This window comes from Camellia sinensis, chromosome 9 (genome assembly GCF_055761805.1).
Source record: "Camellia sinensis isolate YWXY chromosome 9, ASM5576180v1, whole genome shotgun sequence".
Taxonomy (NCBI): domain Eukaryota; kingdom Viridiplantae; phylum Streptophyta; class Magnoliopsida; order Ericales; family Theaceae; genus Camellia; species Camellia sinensis.
Window position 1 is genome coordinate 18073310 of NC_138969.1, and position 20164 is coordinate 18093473.

Genomic DNA, 20164 nt, shown 5'->3' on the forward strand with positions numbered 1-20164 from the left:
ATTTTCTGTTTACAGGAGGGTTCCCATACCATTCGCGGGTATGGGAATACTGGTGCACGGGAGTGGTATGATGAGCTCCGTGACGCAGTCCGATGCATCGTGGACCGGGCGGGCTTCGGCACCTTCTGCCGAGGGCTCTCCAGATTGTCCACATGCAGACCTCTCCTGGCCGCTCTGGCGGAGAGGTGGTGGGACACCACCGATTCGTTTCATTTCTCTGCTGCAGGGGATATGACGATGACCCCTCATGATTTCTCGATGCTCACTGGCATCGGGGTGGGGGGGGATCCGATCCCTTTTGACATAGATATGGATGAGTGGACCGCCGCTCAGGTCCATCTACTGGGGGAGGCGCCACCCCTAGCTCGTCCAGGCTTCGTTCGATACTCCTGGTTCGAGGTGCAGTTTCGGGTCCAGCCCGTGTTGGAGGAGGAGGCTCAGATGACACCGGAGGACGTGGAGAGGTATGCTCGCGGCTTCCTCATGTTCCTGTTCGGGACTACCATCTTCGCCGACCGGGCGAACACCGTGCCTCTCTGTCTTCTCAGCGCACTGGTGGACGTCCGGGACATCCTGCACTATGACTGGGGCGGTGCTGCTCTGGCCACTCTCTACGGGTACATGAGCTCGGCTTCGCGCGGCAACGGCCAGCTACTTGGAGGTTACTGGCGGGCTTGGGAGGTACACCTCTTCTCCGCTTTTCATTTCTGTCTCGTACTTTCTGTACTCTGTACACTGCACACACTGTAGTCTGCTCTGTACTTGCTGTATACTGTACACACGGCACACACATACATTCTGCTTTACACTGACTGTACACTGCTCACACTGTACACTGCACACAATACACTCCACGACACACGGCTCTGCCATTTCTGCTTTATTCTGCGTTCTGCTTCAACCGATGGTCATACTGACATCTGTTTTGCAGTTGTGGGTTTACGCCTACTTCCCTAGGCTCTCTCCTGTGCCAGTTGCGGAGACTCCCCCGGCCGTCCCCTTCTCGAGTCGCTTCGACGGGAGATGCACCCGGCGACCACGGGAGACATTCAGCTTCTTCCGCCGATATTTCGACACCATCACCCCCGCGGAGGTATGCTTTACTTTCAGTTCCTTTAAGCTTCACTTTTCAACTGTATATTCCAATAACAGTAGATAACAAACTGTCTGTCATTTTCAGATCACATTGCGGCCGTGGGCTCCTATGCCGGCGGCGATGCGGGGTTGGTTCCCTGGTGCGGAGGAGACCTCGCGTTTCCGGATTCTGCTTGAGGGCCCGGTCTGTCGGGCTTGGTACCTGGGGGAGCGTTTTCTACGCCAGACCCTAGGGTTACCTGAGCAGATAGTCCCGGTTCCCCCTCCTGCAGACATGAGGTAGACCGAGGGGCTCACGACTGAGCAGTTGGATGATTACTCCATCGGTTGGGAGGAGGCTGGCTTCCGAGGCACTGGAGACTACCAGGAGTACGTGCGGACGTACCTGATACGCCCCCTGAGCGGCCGTCGAGCGGAGGGGGCCAGGCCTGTAGCATCGGCGGCTGGGGCCGGAGCGGGAGCAGGGGCTGGATCTTCGAGGAGGGCTCGGGTCCGTGGCAGGGGTAGAGTGCAGGGAGGACGGGGAGCTGGCTGGCCTGTCCTGCCCGCTGTACTGACTTTCCAGGGGCAGGGTGGGTCGACCTATCAGATCCCCTTCGCCCCTCCACCGGTTGGTCACGAGTTCATTGATGTCCCCGACTTACCTCCGGTACGTATTACTGCATTTTTGTACAGATATTCATTTCAGTTTACTTGATATTCCACAGAATATTGATGCATCTAATACTTTTGCAGGCTTCTTCTGGGTACACCCGCCAGTCGTTGGCGATGAATGCCTCGATGATGGGGATGCTCCAGCGGACTTTTGATCTCCTAGCCCTCTACAGCATACCGATATGTCCTTCTGACACTGACCTCAAACCATTCACATACCGCTCTACATAATCTGACGCACGGCACAACACCTGATACACTGGTCTCACAGTATCTAACACACTGCATACACTGCATTCTGCATCGTACTCTGTACTGATAAACTGCTCACGGCATTGTCATACTGTACTCATATACTGCATTCTGCACTGTTAAACTGCTCACGGCATTCATACACTATACTCGGCATTGCATTCTGCACTGATAAACTGCTCACGGCATTCATACACTGTACTTGATATTGCATTCTGCACTGATAAACTGTCTACAGTATACTGATGCATTTCACTTTTGTGCACTTTTTCAGCCTCCTTTTAAGATTCCCATGGCAGGAGGTGCTCCAGCTGGGCCTTCTATCCCTGCCCGGGGGAGAGATGAGGAGGGTCGGATATTTCCCCGTACCAGGGGAGGGCGTACTCACGTCGGGAGTAGCTCGCGAGCTCCAGTCCCGGATGATGACGACGACGAGGAGTCAGAGGCGGAGTCCGAGGCGGAGTCCGAGTCATCGGAGGAGGAGACCGGAGACGGTTCTAGCTCAGGCTCTGACGACGATGCTGATGATGCTCCTAGACCCTCGTCCAAGAAGAGGACTAGGACGGACTGACGGCCCCCCGGAGTGCTCGACATGGATGCAGATTTTTGCTATCTTCTTCTTTCTTGTACTTTTCTTTTTGTTGGTAGATGGATTACCTTGTACTGCCGCAGGCAGATTTTTGTTTCCAAAACTTGTACATTTAAAAAGATAATGAAATGAAACGGACTTTTTATCTGAAAAAGTGTTTACATTTACACATTTCATGCATTGCATCGCATCTCATCATGTTATACCTCAATGTAAATGAAATTGATTGGTTATCTGAAAATTGAACACTTGCACTTGTAATAATCAGATAATTAAACAGCCAACAGCAAAATAACCCAAGCAACCCACTGCCTGATCCTTAGACACACAGCCCTTACTCTGTTAGGGATTAATCTGCATACAGTCCATAACACAGCATTCGGTTCATTCTGCACACGGCAAATTCTGAACAAACGGCCCAATCTAACAGGACGGACCTCAAAGGTGGAACCAATTGGAGTCGAAATATGCTCAAATGTAGAGAATGGCACAGCATTCTTGAGCATAAATGATTTTTGAAATCGAATGAGGGTTTTTCAGACCGGGATGTCGAGCCTACAACTGAACACAGCGGGGAGGACTCAAATATAGGTACACGACCTAAACACAACGAGACATGCTCGGGAAAGACTAAAAAACAAAAGACGAGAGCGTCAAATCAAAGAAACACGACACACAGACGCGTGAACAAAGATGGGGGACCTCAGATCACGAGGGACCAGTTTCTCTAGGCATTTTTTCCCACCCTTTCTGATTTGTGATTCTCACATCACTCAACTCTCAAGCTCGGATTTTCTCTCGAAACCCTTTTCCTCACTTTTCTCTCAACTTACACCTCTCTATTCTTCATTCTCTCATTTTCCATCCCTCCCCGGGGTGACTGATGAATGAACAGGGAGTTGCGGGTTCACGCCCGATGCCGTTAGCTCACAACTATTTCTTCTGGCGGGCAGAGCGCCCTTCTGGCAAGTACGTCGATGACGGGGGAAAGACAGAACGCCTGGCTCGACTGTGCCCCTAGTTCATCATTTTAACCATTCTTTGTTTTTGCTTTCTACTAAAACAGTTTTGAACAAAATGAGAGTCGGATTAACGCACTTGTTCGATTTTTGATTTGAAAAGCATGCAAGTCAGGCAGCAAGCACTGAAAGTTTTCCTTTTTTTTTTGGGTCCAAGACAATGGTCCGGTTTTGGAAAATGGAATAGTTTTCGAGAAAATAGTCAACCTCAGTAAAAATTTTCAAAAACTACTTTTCAAACAGCTGATGCTGAACAAGCATGGAACTTACTCTTCGAGATGCGCAACCTCAGATCGGAGGCAATGGAAAATTGCCCCTGGTTTGAAGGGGGGTGGGAGGCAACGGAAAGTTGCCCCTAGTTTGAATGGCGGCTCACGGCGGCTCGCGGCAATGGAAAGTTGCCCCTTGTTTGGGTGGTGCCGCAGCAATCTGTAAACAGTCTTCATTGGCGGTGGTCGAACTCTCAGACACAGAGATGACGAAGACGGTCACAACACATATATGGACACAATCACCTTGAAGGGTGTTGGCCACTGGACTTTGGGGATGAAATCGAAACCACTGCATGGACTGAAACGCTATGAAAGCGTTGGGGGCTGGACTTCATGATGAAGTTGCCTACGTATCCCAAACATGGGAATCAAGCCTCACGTAGTTCCGGTTAAGGTACACTCGGGTATTTTAACCTTCACTTTGTTTGGCTCTTACTTTTGCCAAGGCGCCCAATGCGGGTTTTCGACCTTGCGAGCTTCTTTTCATTTTCTATTTCTTTTTCATTTCTTTTTCTTTTCTTTTTTGCATTTTTTTTTTCTTTCTTTTCTTTTCATTGTTGTATTTTTTTGTCTTTTTCTTTTCTGTACTTTTCTCTTGCTCTAACTTTTGCCTGGGTCGCCCTTCCGGGTTTTCGGCCCAGCGAGCCTCTCAAAGGGTAAAAGTGCAGCAAGTCCATGCCAAATGGTTTTTTTTTTTTTTTTGAAGTTGAAGCCTCTCTGTGTCTAGAAGAACGGCTGTTGTACTGATTTGCGGAGAATCTATCCCGGTTGCTCCACGAGCTTCTTCCGGCGAGATCTACTCCTTCTGATTCGGCTTTGATGCTTCTTGATCGAAGGCTACTTCAAAACTGGCCATACAGACCTTTCACGGCGTTTGTCCGTTGAACTTTCTGAACGTTCTGAACGGGTTCAAAGTCGGAAAACAAATAGGTTGAATCTTGAGGCTGAGAGCGATCCTAGGCTGCGCAATCTCAAGAGCGATTCCACACAGGTCTTCATAGGGCCACGTAAAACATTTGCTTTTGAAAGTTTTTAAGAAAGCGACAAATCGCTCGCGCCGAAGATAGTGTGGAACCAATCTGGATCAGGCCAGGATCCTTCTCAGTACTCACGCCGACAAGCATGATTTCATTCATAAAAAGGCTTAGCACGCCTTTCTTTTTCTCAAAATGATCAAAATTTTGCAAAACCCGAGGAATTCCTTCCTCTTCGTTTTTATCACCGCAGTGTTCAAAAAGGTTTTTGGAAAATTTAGGTTAATGCAATGAGCTTAACGCGTAGGAGAGCAGGCGAGATGTACTGTCAGCCCATTCAAATTCTCTGGCCCTTATGCTGAAAGCAAGCAAGCATGAAGTTGAGATAGCAACAACTGTTTCACTCGGATTTGTTGGTGCAACTGGCCCCTCGGCAGAAACAGATTCAAAACAAAAACAGATAATTACAAGACAAAACGGTGTTCGGGACAACAACCCCAGAATCACCTGGTATTATATACAACGGGAACTGACTTGATACAACAAGACAGACCCTTAAGCAAAAAAAAAAAAGACTGACTCAAGACAAAGAGACAGACTCAAAACAAAAGACTGACTCGATATCCAAGCCAGGATTTACAAAACTCGGTTTCACCGATGCTCAAAAAAATACGTGCTAGACGCTTCAAAAATACACCAAATGTTGCCCGCGGGCGGTTCACTTTACATACTCGCAGTATCTGAGCCCTCGAAATCCAACAACTGAGTGGTGACGGGCTTGCCTGAGGTGGGTGGTAGGATAACCATGTTATCAATCAAATCCTGCACTTCATGACGAAGGCGGGAACATCCATCGGTACTGTGACCGGACTGTTGATGGTACGCGCAGTACAAGGTAGCATCATGAGTGGTGGGGAGATTCTTCGGGAGTGGTCAAGGCTCCAAAGGCTTAAGATGCCCATTCTTCGCCAATATTAGCAATGCCCTAGACAAAGGCATGTGGAGGTCGTGAAAGACCCTGCGCCCTCGGGGCAGGTACTTTGCAGTTTGAGGATTCTTGCCAGATGCGCTAGCGAAAGGATCGGCCGGCGCTGCCTTGGCTTTTTGAACCTTTCCCGGTGCAGGGTTGGGAACTACAGGAATTGTCTGGGCATGACGGGGCCCATCCCGGTTTTCTGTCTGGCTTGAACTGCCTTTGGTTGGAGCGGGGAAAGCATCATCCACAACTTTGATCACGATTGCAGATGTTTGTTGCTTGTTCATCCCTCTAGCTTTCAGAGCCTCGACTGCCCACAACAATTGCTCAATGGGTTTGGCATCCACCTTTGCCTTATCCTTTCCTCTGGCCTCAGCCTGATCAAGGGTCTGGGTCGGTGCTGGCATGTCGCGGCTGTTGCTGGAAGCCACCTCTGGCTGGCTGAGCTCTATCACAATCCGCCCCAGTAGCGGGGGCTCCTGTGGTACGAAATTCCCGGCATATGGCGCCGCTGGCGGTGAAGCCGACATTCCATAGGCTAGGTCCGCCACAGACCTCTGGAGGTCCCCTATCATTCCCATCAATTCGAAGGTGGTGGGCTCACGAGCCTGATATAACTGGGGGGCCCAAATCGGGTGCACAATGGGCGACCTGGGCGGGTATGACATACTGATGCTGGCCTCACTCTGCGGAGCGGACCCCTGCTCCAATGCAGCCGCCATAACCACAACTTCTTCTGAATTTTGTGCCGCCATAAATCCTGCCTCAGCAAAGGGGAGACACTGGCTATTCTGTATCAATTCTGCAACTTTCTGAACTGAAAGGAAAAACAGACAGCATTTCAGCCCAAACTGATCAAACACGGGTGTAGCCATACAACTGTACCCTACTGCTGATCACTGTTCCCAGAAATCACTGTTCCCAAAAAAAACTGAACCCGATACCCGCAGATAACTGATTCTCACAACTGATACTGATACTGGTGTCCCCGGGTTTGATACTCAAACTCGCAAACTGGTATATGCGTTCCTGTAGAGATACACTCTAAAAGCACATAGCAAGTAAGTGAGAGCCAAAACACCCCTATGTTGGGGTAGGGTTTCCCTGTCCTATTTTGTCAGGAACTAGGGTTTCACTATGCACACAGCAGTTTTCAAACAACTTAGTATCGGGTAAGCAACCTGTCCTAACTTGGAATGGTCACTATGGATCCGAATATGCACTAGGTCGAATGGTCAAAAAGGGTGCCCCGGTAAACCGGGGTTTGTGTTCCCATACTGTCAGAGCCCATAGCCGGTCAGCCTTATGGACATGCCTTCACAAGGCAAGCCTCCAGCAAACCGTTCAGGAATGGCAGACGGCAAACACTGTGTTCCTAGGCGCACCAATGCACATGCAATGCAAAGAAACACATAAGCGAAATCAAAACAGGATATCACGAGTTCGAGTCAAGCTCTCTAAAACTCCCCAGCAGAGTCGCCAGAAACTGTAGACGCGCCCGCGGAGGGCCTCACGCTACAGTTCGGACTCGATTTGTGTCGCGGTTCTTAATCTTGAACCAAAGAGTCCAAATCTGGCAAATCGTTTTGAGAATCAGATTTTTGAAAAAGTAGTGCCAAACATGGACTGCTTTGCCAGATACAGAGTCGCCACCTAAATATTTTTTAAAATGGGGAAATTTAGGAAACCCTGACTCGGTGCCGAAGGCCACATGTCCGTCATCACCGGAGTTATCTCGGCTCGGGAGCTTGGGTACGATCGGGGAAGGTCAGCTATGAGCACCCCCTTTCGCCCGGTCCGAAGACCGGCCTCTACTAACCATGATATCCGATTTTGAAAACGCTATGTGTTCTTATTCCATTTATTAGCCTAGAATTACTATGTTATGCGTGCAGCAAACAAGTATAGACTAGATTGCCTAATTTGGAAATAAACATTGCATATCCGTTCGGTTTGAAAATGCTTTGGAATTTGCTACTCGCAAGTAGGCTAAAATACGGATTTCAACGATTTTTTCCAACTCAAACAATCCAACCTTCACCCACAGGCATTCAAAACAGTTTAACACATAAGCATCTAGCCACATGTTAAGCATGCTGTCATGGCAACATTCACACTCATGCAATATGCTAAAGCGGAAATACTTACATCGTACTCCGTGCCAAAACAAAGAACTTGTTAGCAAACATGCATGATCCAAGTCCATGTTAAGTGCCTAATGCATCGCATACAAAGTGTTGCTAGAATAGGCTCGGCTATCCTAAACATGGCATGTGAGAATGCACAACTATCACATATTCAGTTTAGAATTTGAAGTACAAATGCAGTTAGCGTGATGTACCGAGCCTAATGCATGTAATACAAATGCATGGATGCACACATGCGTAGCATAAGGTATGCTAAATTAAACGTGCCCTAATCTACCATCGTAAGCAGGTAAATAAAAGGGAAGAAAGAAGTGAGGTTGGAAGACATACACACCACCCACGCACACTTATTACAGATTTGCCCTCGCTCGGAGGGACCGAATAAATATTACAAATTAATTAACTACGCAAGCTAATTAATATTACAAATTGCCTAATTTAATTAACAAATTAAATAGATTAGGAAAAACAGTAAAACGCCTCGAGAAGTGTGCCGCCATGCGCAAGCTGCCTCTGTTTTCCTTCCTTCACTCCTCTGGAGGCTGTCAAAACCTCAGGACTGTTCCCTTGGACAGAGAGGATCACCACCGGCTGAATGAAATTGCCACCGGCAGTGTGGTATGGCCATCGGCACAAAATTGAAGCTGTCGGCAAAGAAATTGTTGCCGGCCGGCACCTTACACTGCCAGTCGGCAGAGTATTCCTGCAGAACCTGCAACTGACAGCCACAGAGGGCAAGACAAAGCATGGCAGCACAATTCAAGGCATGTATGCAATAATCATGTCCCTTATCATGTTTGCGACTCAAAGGGGCATGTGCCTCGATTCTCGGACCACCAATCACGCATTTCCATGCATGATGGCCCAAAGAACCAAGTATGCAACTTTGATTTCAAATATATGCAAACCAATCAAACAAAACTCCCAATCCCTATCACCCAAGTCAAGGGACAAGGAATGCATGCAAGATGCAATGCAACCTAGGCATACAAGCTAAGGATGCAACATGGCATGGCAATGAACTTATGCAATCATGCAAGCATACATATGGCAATGCAAATAGATGGAAAGATGGTCTTATACATGAATTAGGCAGCTCTAATAAAGCCTAAAACAGTGGCCAAAGTGCTAAAAAGTGACGGCTAAATGGCATACACACACACATGCACATAAGGACCAACACTTAAGCACAAATCAAGCAACATTCAAGCACACTTGAAAGGGACAAACATGAACAATTAGCATGCATTATAAGCTTTGAAATCATGCTAATACATGGTGCCAAACCAAGCAACAAATCAAGCCAAGCATGCACCAAATAGTCCAAGTGTTCAAAGCAAATCAAAGGAGCATTGAACTACACTTAACATGACCAAACATGGCATGAAAGGAAGGACCAAAATCAGAGGTTTAGCATGTTAAAACAAAGCTAAAGGACTACTTAGATGGCATCTAAGTGACTCAAAAACAAAGGCATGCATAAACACCAAAACATGGAGCATTGCTACACAAGCTTCCAAAGCATCAAAGAGGCATGCAAGGCAATCAAACAAGCATGGAAATGGGACTGAAATGGCATGTAGAATGATCCCAAATCACCAAAACAATGCAAAGATGACATGCTACACATGCACATACTCAAGGCCAACAAGCCCAAATACAAAGGAGCTATATGAAACATGCCAAAATCAACCCAAATACTTATGGACAGATCTAAAACATGTCAAAATAAGCACAAAATCTTCACAAGACCAAGCCTAAAACATGCTCCAACAAAGGCTAACAACCTAAAACATGTTAAGGCATAAATAAGGCATTACATGGCAACTATGCTAAGCATGCATGGAGTACCAAAACCACCTTAAAATCATGTTATATTATAGGTATATAAGCATGAAAAACAAACCAAACATGCTCAACACACACTCAAGCATAGGCTTCCTTAAGAGGCCAAAATATGCCCTTTTCAAGGACAACAAGGAGAGGGGGTGGCCCTCTCCTTCTTGGGACTTCAAGGAATCATCTTCACCACTGAAATCCCTCAAGATTTCAGTGGTGAAGAGACCTCAACACCAAAATCCCGGAGCTAGCACAAAATGGCTCAAAATGAGGCCTTTTAAGGCCTAAGGGTGGTCAACAACCCTCAAACAACAAAACACTCTTAATAAACAACAAAGAGGGTGTAAAAACAGAACTTTTTTATGTTATACAATAAGCACAAAAACAGCTCTAAGATGGGTATAAAATCAATGCAAAAATGGGGGAAATGGGACTAGATTCTCACCCTTGAAGCCTTCTTCACAAATGATGCTCCAATGGCCTCCTTTGGCTCCAAACCAGTCAAGAAACTCAAGAACAAGCCCTTAGAACCCTAGTTTCCAGAGGAAGGTGAAACACTAGGTGTTTGTGTGCAATAGTAAGACACAAAGCACCTAGTGAACAAATGAGAGGGAAAGAGAGATAGAAAATGTATGTAACTCAAACCCTAGAACAAGAGCTCAACAATGGCTGTTTTTTGCTCTCAAAATATCTTTCTCTCTAACCTAAGTCCTCCTCTTTTGTTCCAAGAGAGAGTCTCCATCTATATCTCTAGTAAAGCTTACAAGACAAGCTTTACAAGAGGGAGATCCCTCCATACACGTGTATGGAGGGGAGCAAAAGCAAGACAGCTGTCTAAAAATATCTGCAAAAGCAGATGAACAGCAATCGGCCTGCCAAAAATGCCATCTTGGCCAAAAAGAGTGCCGACCGGCACAAAATAGTGCTGACCGGCAACAAATAGTGCTGGCCGGCAAACTACATTGCCGATGACAGCAGACACCAGCCGGTGGCATCTAGCCAAAGCCGGTGGTGGGTGGGGATGGTCTACAAGCCCTACTCTGCCCTTCCAAGGCAAAACACAAGTTGTTGGTGCAAAACCAGACACTAAACGGTCGAGTTCGGGGATCCTGAAGCAAGGCGCGCGAGCCGAGACTTCCGGGAACTCCAAACGAACACAAACATGGATAATCACCGAGTGTTCAAACGGTGACGTCCAAGTCTTGAGGACGGTCAAAAATGGGGTGTCTACAAACGCATTCTCGACCTGAACCCCCAGTTCATGCAAACTTTTGAAAGTGAATAGTGGAGCGACTATTAACTTTTGCAACATATCATGCTCGAGGTTTCGCACCATCATTTGCACTTGATCCCTCTCGGAAGGCCGATCTGTCATCTGTGCTGCCTTTGCTCTCCATCTTGCAACAAATTCCACAAAAGGCTCTGTTGGGTTCTGGCGGGTTGTTTCAAGCTCTTGCATGGTCATTTCAACTTGGGTATTGTAGGAATACTGATCAACAAAGGCCTCAGCCAATTCTTCCCAGTCTTGCTTCACTTTATCTTCCAACTTAGCGTACCAAGTGGCTGCTACACCCGACAGGGTTCTTCCATACAGAGAGAGTTTCTGTGGCTTAGTCAGACCCATCGGCTTCAGGACATCCAAGAAAAGTCGGATATGTACCATTGGATCTCCAGACCCGTCGAAACGGTCAATATATGGCATTTTGAATCTGTCTCGGAGCCGTACGGCAGACTCAGTGTGCCCATCCTCAATGTCGGGAATGGAATTAAGGCCTTGTGCCTTTTTGAAGTGCTTTTCAAGGTTCGCAATCTTCACTGCAGTCGGACTGAGCTCATTAACATCAAAGGAATAAAGCCTCTCATTAGGCTGTACCAGGGGTCTGAGCACTTGAGCTTGAGTCAATCTTTCTCGAGGATTCAGACACTGCAAATCTTTAACTGGCGGAAGTGGGTCAATGTTTGGCTGGGGTCCCAAAGCTAGATGTGAGGCAGATGCCCCAGATGGACGCTGCATTTCAATACTGGTCTCAGCTTGCATAGCAGTTCCCTGATTTAACGCTGCTATCACGGCCACAAATTCTTCCGAACCCTGGGTCATCATGGTCTGCTGAGTCTGAACAAAGGTGATGTGACTGGCGACTGACGGATCAGATGAACCGGTGAACCCTGACTGGCCTTTCTTTGCCTTGCCTCAGCGAAAGAACACTGGTTGCCCTTGAATTGAATTTCTGACCTAACAAAGTCTATCAACACTAGTCCAATGTACCCCGGGGATATCGGAGCCTTCTGAAGTTATAGTTCCAGGACTACCTAGCAAGAGAGAAAGCAGACAGCATCTCATCACAATTTCACTGGAACGGATTTGAGCATACTAGGATGAATGTACTCAATACTGATCACTGTTTCCCAAATATCTGCCCGTAAACTGATACCCTCGGGTAAAACTGATTCCCCTAATACTGATGCTGATGCCCACAGGCCTGATGCCCAGACTTGCAAACTGGTATATGCGTTCCTGTAGAGATACACTCTAAAAGCACATAGCAAGTAAGAGAGAGCCAAAACACCCCTATGTTGGGGTAGGGTTTCCCTGTCCTATTTTGTCAGGAGCTATGGTTTCACTACGCACGTAGCGGTTTCAAACAACTTAGCATTGGGCAAGCAACCTGTCCTAGTTTGGAATGGTCACTATGGATTCCGAATATGTACTAGGTCGAATGGTCAAAAAGGGTGCCCCGGAAAAATCGGGGTTTGTGTTCCCATACTGTCAGAGCCCATAACCGGTCAGCCTTTTGGTCATGCCTTGACAAGACAAGCCTCCGGCAAACCGTTCAGGAATGGCAGATGGCAAACACTGTGTCCTAGGCGCACCAATGCACATGCAATGCAAAGAGACACATAAGTGTAATCAAAACAGGATATCACGAGTTCGAGTCAAGCTCTCTAAAATCCCCAGCAGAGTCGCCAGAAACTGTAGACGTCCCCGAACGGCCCGGGAGGGTGAGTCCCGTTCTGTTCATCTTGGGGTCACTACAGCTCGGACTCTTAAATTTGTCACGGTTCTTAATCTTGAACCAAAGAGTCCAAATCCGGCAAATTGTTTTGAGAAACAGATTTTTGAAAAGAAGTGCCAAATATGGACTGCTTTGCCAGATACAGAGTCGCCACCTAAATATTTTTTATGGGGGAATTTAGGAAACCCTGACTCAGTGCCGAAGGCCACATGTCCGTCATCACCAGAGTTGCCTCGGCTCGGGAGCTAGGGTACGATTGGGGAAGGTCAGCTATGAGCACCCCCTCTCACCCGATCCGAAGATCGGCCTCTACTAACCATGATATCCGTTTTTGAAAACGTTATGTGTTCTTAAACCAATTATTAGCCTAGCGTTACTATGTTATGCGCACAGCAAATAAGTATAGACTAGATTGCCTAATTTGAAAACAAGCATTGCATATCCGTTTGTTTTGAAAAGCATTTTGGAATTTGCTACTCGCAAGTAGGCTAAAACACGGATCTCAATGAGTCATTCCAACTCAAACAATCCAACCTTCACCCACAGGCACTCAAACAATTATATCACGTAAGCATTTAGCCACATGGTAAGTATACTATCATGGCCACATTCACACGCATGCGATATGCTAAAGCTAAAATACTTACATAGCACTCCGAGCTAAAAATAGGAACATGTTAGCCATCAATGCATGATCCAAGTCCATGTTAAGTGCCTAATGCGTCGCATACAAAATGTTACTAGAATGGGCTCGGCTAACCTAAGCATGGCATGTGAAATGTAATCAATTGATGCACGTATTCAATTTGGAAATTGAAATACAAATGCAGTTAGAATGATGCGCCGAGCCCGGTGCATGCAAGACAAATGTATGGATGCACGCATGCATAGCATAAGGTATGCTAATTTAAACATGCCCTAATCTACCATCATAAGCAGGTAAATAAAAGGGAAGAAAGAAATGGGGATTGGAAGACATACACACACTCACCCACACTTATTACAGAATTGCCCTCACTCGGAGGGTCCAAATAAATATTACAAATTAATTAACTACGCAAGCTAATTAAATATTACAAATTGCCTAATCAATTAACAAACCAACTAACCTAGGAAAAACAGTAAACCGCCTCGGGAGGAGAGCCAAATGCAGCGCATGCTTGGGTCCTGCTCGGAAGTGCACGGCCATGCATAGTCTGCCTCTGTTTTCCCTGCTCTGCCTCTCTGAAGACTGCCAAAGTCTCAAGTATGCCTCTCTGGATACTGGGATTCATCACCGGCTGAGTAGAATTACCACCGGCAGTGGTATGTGGTCACCGGCACAAAATGAAGCTATCGGCAGAAGAATAATTGCCGGTCGGCAATGTACACTGCCGGTCGGCAAAGAATGCCTGCAGAACCTGCAACTCACAGCAGCAGAGGACAGAACTTGCATGGCAATACAATTCAAGGCATATATGCACCAATCATGTCCCTTATCATGTTTGTGACTCCAAGGGGCATTTGTCTCGATTCTCGGACCATCAATCACGCATTTCCATACATGATGGCCCAAAGAATCAAGTGTGCAACTTTCATGTCAAATGAAATGCAAACCAAACAAACAAACCAAGGCCCAATTCCTATCACCAAATCAAGGAATAAGGCATGCATGCAAGATGTAATGCAACCTAGGCATGCAAGCTAAGGATGCAACATGTCATGGCAAGACACTTATGTAAGCATACAAGCAAACATGAGGTAATGCAAATTTCTGAAAAGGTGGACTTATACATGATTTAGGCAACTCTAAATAGGCCTAAAACAATGGCCAAAATGACCAAAATAAAGGACTAAACACATACACACATGCACATGTTAAAGGAGCCAACACTTAGGCACGAATGGGACAACTCTCAAACACATTTGAAAGAGGCATAACATGGACATATAGCATGCAACATAAGCTCTGAAAATCATGTTAAAACATCGTGCCAAACCAAGTAACAAGTCAAGCTAAACATGCAACAAATAGCCCAAGTGCTTGAAGCAAGTCAAAGGGGCTTGAACCATGACCAAGACAACCAAGCCTCACAAGGCTAAGAGGACTTAAAATAGGTTCAAGGCAGACCTAGACCATGCAAAGGGGACCCCCTAGATGGCATCTAAGTGGCTAAAAATCAAACACATGTATAATGGCCAAAACATGGAACATGCTACACAAGCTTTCAAAGCTTCAAAGAGGTATCCAAAGTAAGTATGCAAGCATGCTATAAGGTCTGCAATTATGCTATAAATGATGCCAAAACATTAGAATAAAGCAAGTAATGCATGCTACATACTCACACACTTGAGGCCAACAAGCCAAAATGCAAAGGGGGTATATAATGCATGCCATGGCCGACCCAAACAACCTAGGGCAGACCTTAAACATGGGAAAATGAGCACAAAACCTTCACAAGGCTAAGCCTAAAACATGCTAGAACAAAGGCTAACAACCGAAGGCATATTAAGGCAATAACATGGCATTACATGGTAGGTATGCTAAGCATGCATGGTGTACCAAAACCAACACACGACAAGGTTATATCATGGCATAATAAGCATGGAAAACAACCAAGATATGATCAATACACATTCTAACATGATGCTCTCTTAAGAGGCCAAAAAGGGTCCCTTTCAAGGACAACAAGGAGAGGAGGAGGCCCTCCCCTTTTGGAGACTTCAAGGCACCATCTTCGCCACTGAAATCCCTCAAGATTTCAGTGGTGAAGAGGCCCAAACACCAAAGTCTCGAAACTTGCACAAAAATAGCACAAAAAGGAGCCTTACAAGGCTTAGGAGGGGTCAAACAAACCCAAACCACAAAACACTCTTAATAAACAATCAAAAGGGCTAAAAAAAAGAACTTTTTTATGTTATACACTAAGCACAAAAACCGCTCTAAGATAGGTAGAAACGCAATGCAAAAATGGGGAATAAAAGGGAAGCTTCTCACCCTTGTAGATCAGCTTCACAAATGATGCTCCAACAGCCCTCCTTGGCTTGAATCCAGCTCCAAAACACCAAAACTAGCCTCTTAGAACCTCAGTAGCCAAAGGAAGGTGAAACACTAGGTGTTTGTGTGCAATAGTATGGACTAAAACACCTAGAACACAAATAGAGAAAAAGAGAGATAGGAGATATGTATGAACCCTAACCCTAAAACCAGAGCTTCTCTCTGTATTTTTTTATCTCTAAAATGTCTAACCCTAAAGCCAAGAGAGGAGGGCTCCTCTTATAGAGGAGCCAATCTTGTAAAGCTTACAAGGTAAGCTAACAAGGAAGCCATCCCTCCATACACGTGTACGAAGGGGAACAAAAAGCCATACAGCTGTCCTAAAATATCTACAAAAGCAGATGAACAGTAGTCGGCTGGCCAAAAATGTCATTTTGACAAAAATGACTGCCGACCGGCGACGTACATTGCCGTTGGCAACAAAAACCGGCCGGTGGCCTCTAGCCACTGCCGGTGGTGTGTGGGGAGGCCTCACAAGGCATTCCCTGCCCCTCCAAGGCAAAACACAAGTGTTTGGTGCAAAACCAGACACAAAACGGTCGAGTTCGGAGATCCTGAGGCAAGGTGCGTAGCCGAGACCTCCGGGAACTCCAAACGAACACAAACATGGATAATCACCGAGTGTTCAAATAGTGACGTCCAAGTCTTGAGGACGGTCGAAAATGGGGTGTCTACACCGCCACTTGCCACCACTTGTCATTTCTCACTCTTTTTTATATTTTTAAAATTTTTAAACATTTTTTCAATTACCAAACGCGTTTATAGTTTATGTTTTTCTAAAAATAAACAAAAACCAGTTTATAAAATTTTTGTAAATATAAACTGAAAACGTAAACGTTACCAAACACACCCTAAATTTCTTCTTTTTTTTCCTTTTTTATATTATATTAAAGTTTAATATTTTGATAATAATCATATATGTTAGACTTTTCAAGGAATTAAATGTCTTTTTTTTTTATTATATTATATTAAAGTTTAATATTTTGATTTAAACTTTTCAAGAATTTTTTTTATGCTTGTTCTTAATGCATTAAAGTGCTATTATGAGGGATAATAATTATATGTGTTGTGACTTTTCAAGGAATTCATGTGTTGGATTTCAAAGAATTTTTTTTGTGCTTGTTCTTAATGCATTAAAGTGCTATTACGAGGGTAAGACTTGGGGGTTGAGAGAAGTTAATAAATGCTAAGGTTTTTTTTTTTAAAATAAAAAAATCAAGAAATTTAGATTGGGAGATTGGAGCTCCCACAAGGCTTGGGGTTAAAAACCCCTTTTTGCTTAATATATAGTATAGATAATAATAATAATATATAATATAATATATATATATATATATATATAGATTATAAGATGAGAGAAATAAAGTGCTATCTTACTATAATGGAGGAGATCTTATAAAAAAATGTGGAGACATGAATGCCCTCCTATTTTATTGTGTTTACAATTATATATCTATGTAAATTGTGATTTTTAAATGTTTTTTTTTAAATGTCTTATTTTTTACTTTTTTTGTATTATATTAAAGTTTAATATTTTGATAATAATCATATGTGTTGAACTTTTCAAGGAATTAAATTTTTTTTATTATATTATATTAAAATTTGATATTTTGATAATAATCGTATGTGTTGGACTTTTCAAGATTTTTTTTTTATATTTGTGCTTAATGCATTAAAGTGTTATTATGAGAGATAATAATCATATGTGTTGGGACTTTTCAAGGAATTCATATGTGTTGGATTTCAAAGAATTTTTTTTATGCTTGTTCTTAATGTATTAAAGTGTTATTATGAGGGTAAGACTTGGGAGTTGGGAAATGTTAATAAATGCTAAGATTTTTTTTTTTTAAATCAAAAAATTAAGAAATTTAGATTGGGAGATTGGAGCTCCCACAAGGCTTGGGGTTAAAAATCCCATTTTGCTTAATATATAGTATAGATTAGTATGTCACTTATGCTATGCATGGTATAAAATAAAATATTATTTATAAGTTTAAGAGTTCTGTTTCAAATATTCTTTTACCATAATATGTAATATAGCTAGATTAAAATTTTGGGTGATGCACCAATAAATCCCAAATTAACAACTTATACACTATTTAGTCCTGAAAGTTTTCTTATAAACTGAAAGGTCCCATTATAGAGAAATTGACCATAGAGGACATATACATCAAACATCATCATCATCAAAACAACATCATCATCATCAAAAACATCAAACATCATAACATTATTATCAAACCAACATCAAACATCACAACATCATTATCAAAACAACATCAAACATCATCATCAAAACAATATCAAACATCACAACATCAACATCAAACAACATCAAACATCATCATCAAAACAACATCAAACATCACAAACATCATCATTCAAACAACATCAAACATCACAACATCATCATCAAGCATCATCATCATCATCACATCATCAACAACACAACGTCACAATATCAAACTAAAAAAAAAATAACATCAAACATCAATATATACATTATAATGGTTCAACACATTTCCTAAACCCTAACAACCAATTGCTGTGTCGAAGAAGAAACCCTAGAATTTTCACATTGATTCCATATGGGAATGAAGATACATGCGAATACATACATAGTGAGAGAGAGAGAGAGAGAGAGAGAGAGAGAGAGAATCTGAGGAGTTGAGAGGGAGAGAAGTGAAGATAGATCTGATCTGATCGGATCTTGGGTTATTCTTTGCAAACATCATCCCCGCCGCCGCCGCTTGAGCTTGATTCTGCAATGGCGTCCCCTGCCACTGCCGCTTCTGGTTCGAAGGAAAAGCGAACCCCAAAGGCAAATCAGTTTCAACCGCCGGCTGATTTTGCTACCGGAAAGAACCTATCGACAGCGGGCGATAGAAGAGAAGAGGGGAAGAGGGAGGAGAAAGAAGAGAAAAACTGATTGGGATTGGGATTACGAAGCCCTCACCGATCAATGGGGGGAACAGGACGATTATGAGGTTGTGAGGAAGGTTACGAGAGGGACATACAGTGAGGTTTTCGAGATCGGACGCCGAGGAAGTTCTGGACGTTTACATGTTCCATTTTTTTTTTGGTGGGTTTGGTTCGAAATCGATTTCTGCGTATTGGGTTGTGGGTTTGGTTTGAAATCGATTTCTGCGTATTGGGTTAATTTAGGTCTGATATGTTTGTTGGGATTGTAAAAAGTTAGGGTTTCAAAGGTTTAGGGATTGATTGGTTTGTGTTACTTCTGATGTTCACCATGTTAATGATGTTGTTATTGTTCATGATGATGTTAATGATGTAAAACCCCTAGGCGTTCTGATGATGTTTGACGATTTTGCTAATGTTTTGATGATGTTGATAATGTATGTTTGATGTTGTTTTAATGATGATGTTTGATGTTATTTTGATGATGATGTATAAATGGGACTAAATGGTGCATAAGAAAACTTTTAGGACTAAATGGTTCAACTTTTCAGAAAATAGGATTTATGGGTAAATTTTCCTAAAATGTTTGTATTGACAATTAACAAATTAAAATTATGCTTTGTTATAAAAAAAATAACATAGTTTTAATACATCACTATTTTAGAATAAAAATATATAAATTTTAAAAAAATTGTTATATTGGTTTTTGAAAGAAAAATAATTAAAGAAATTTTAAAAACTTAATAAGTAAGAAAAAATTATCGTAACATGTAATTTAAAATATTTTTAAAAAATGAATAAATACTTTAAAAAGATGTGATTACAATTAAAACTAATGCCATATTTATTAATAAGTATAATTTTATTTAGATATCTATTTATACTTAAGCGTGCTTATTTAAAAGAAAAAAAAATAAAAATATTAATAATTTTGAATTTTATAATATGGTTTTGTAGACTTGGTATATTAACTTTTGGAAGGAATATATTGGAATTTTTTTACAAAAATTGAATATTAGTCATTGAACAAATCTTATAAAATTTATAATAGGAAGAAATTAATGATATTGCAACATATTGTAGCTCGACTTTTCGTGCCCCTTTTCGAAAGACGAATAAGCCCTGGAGTATCGGACTCAGGCAGTTCTGAATCTGATCTCACAAGTGCAATGTGAAATAGATAAACACCAAAGAGTCCAAATCCGGCAAATCTTTTGGAAAATCGATTTTGAATCAAATTACCAAAAATGGACTGTTTTGCCAGATACAGAGTCACCACCTAAATATTTTTGAAAAATTTAGGAAACCCATGACTCGTGCCAAAGGCCACGTGTCCGTCATCACCAAAATTGTCTCAGCTAGGGAACTTCTGTACGA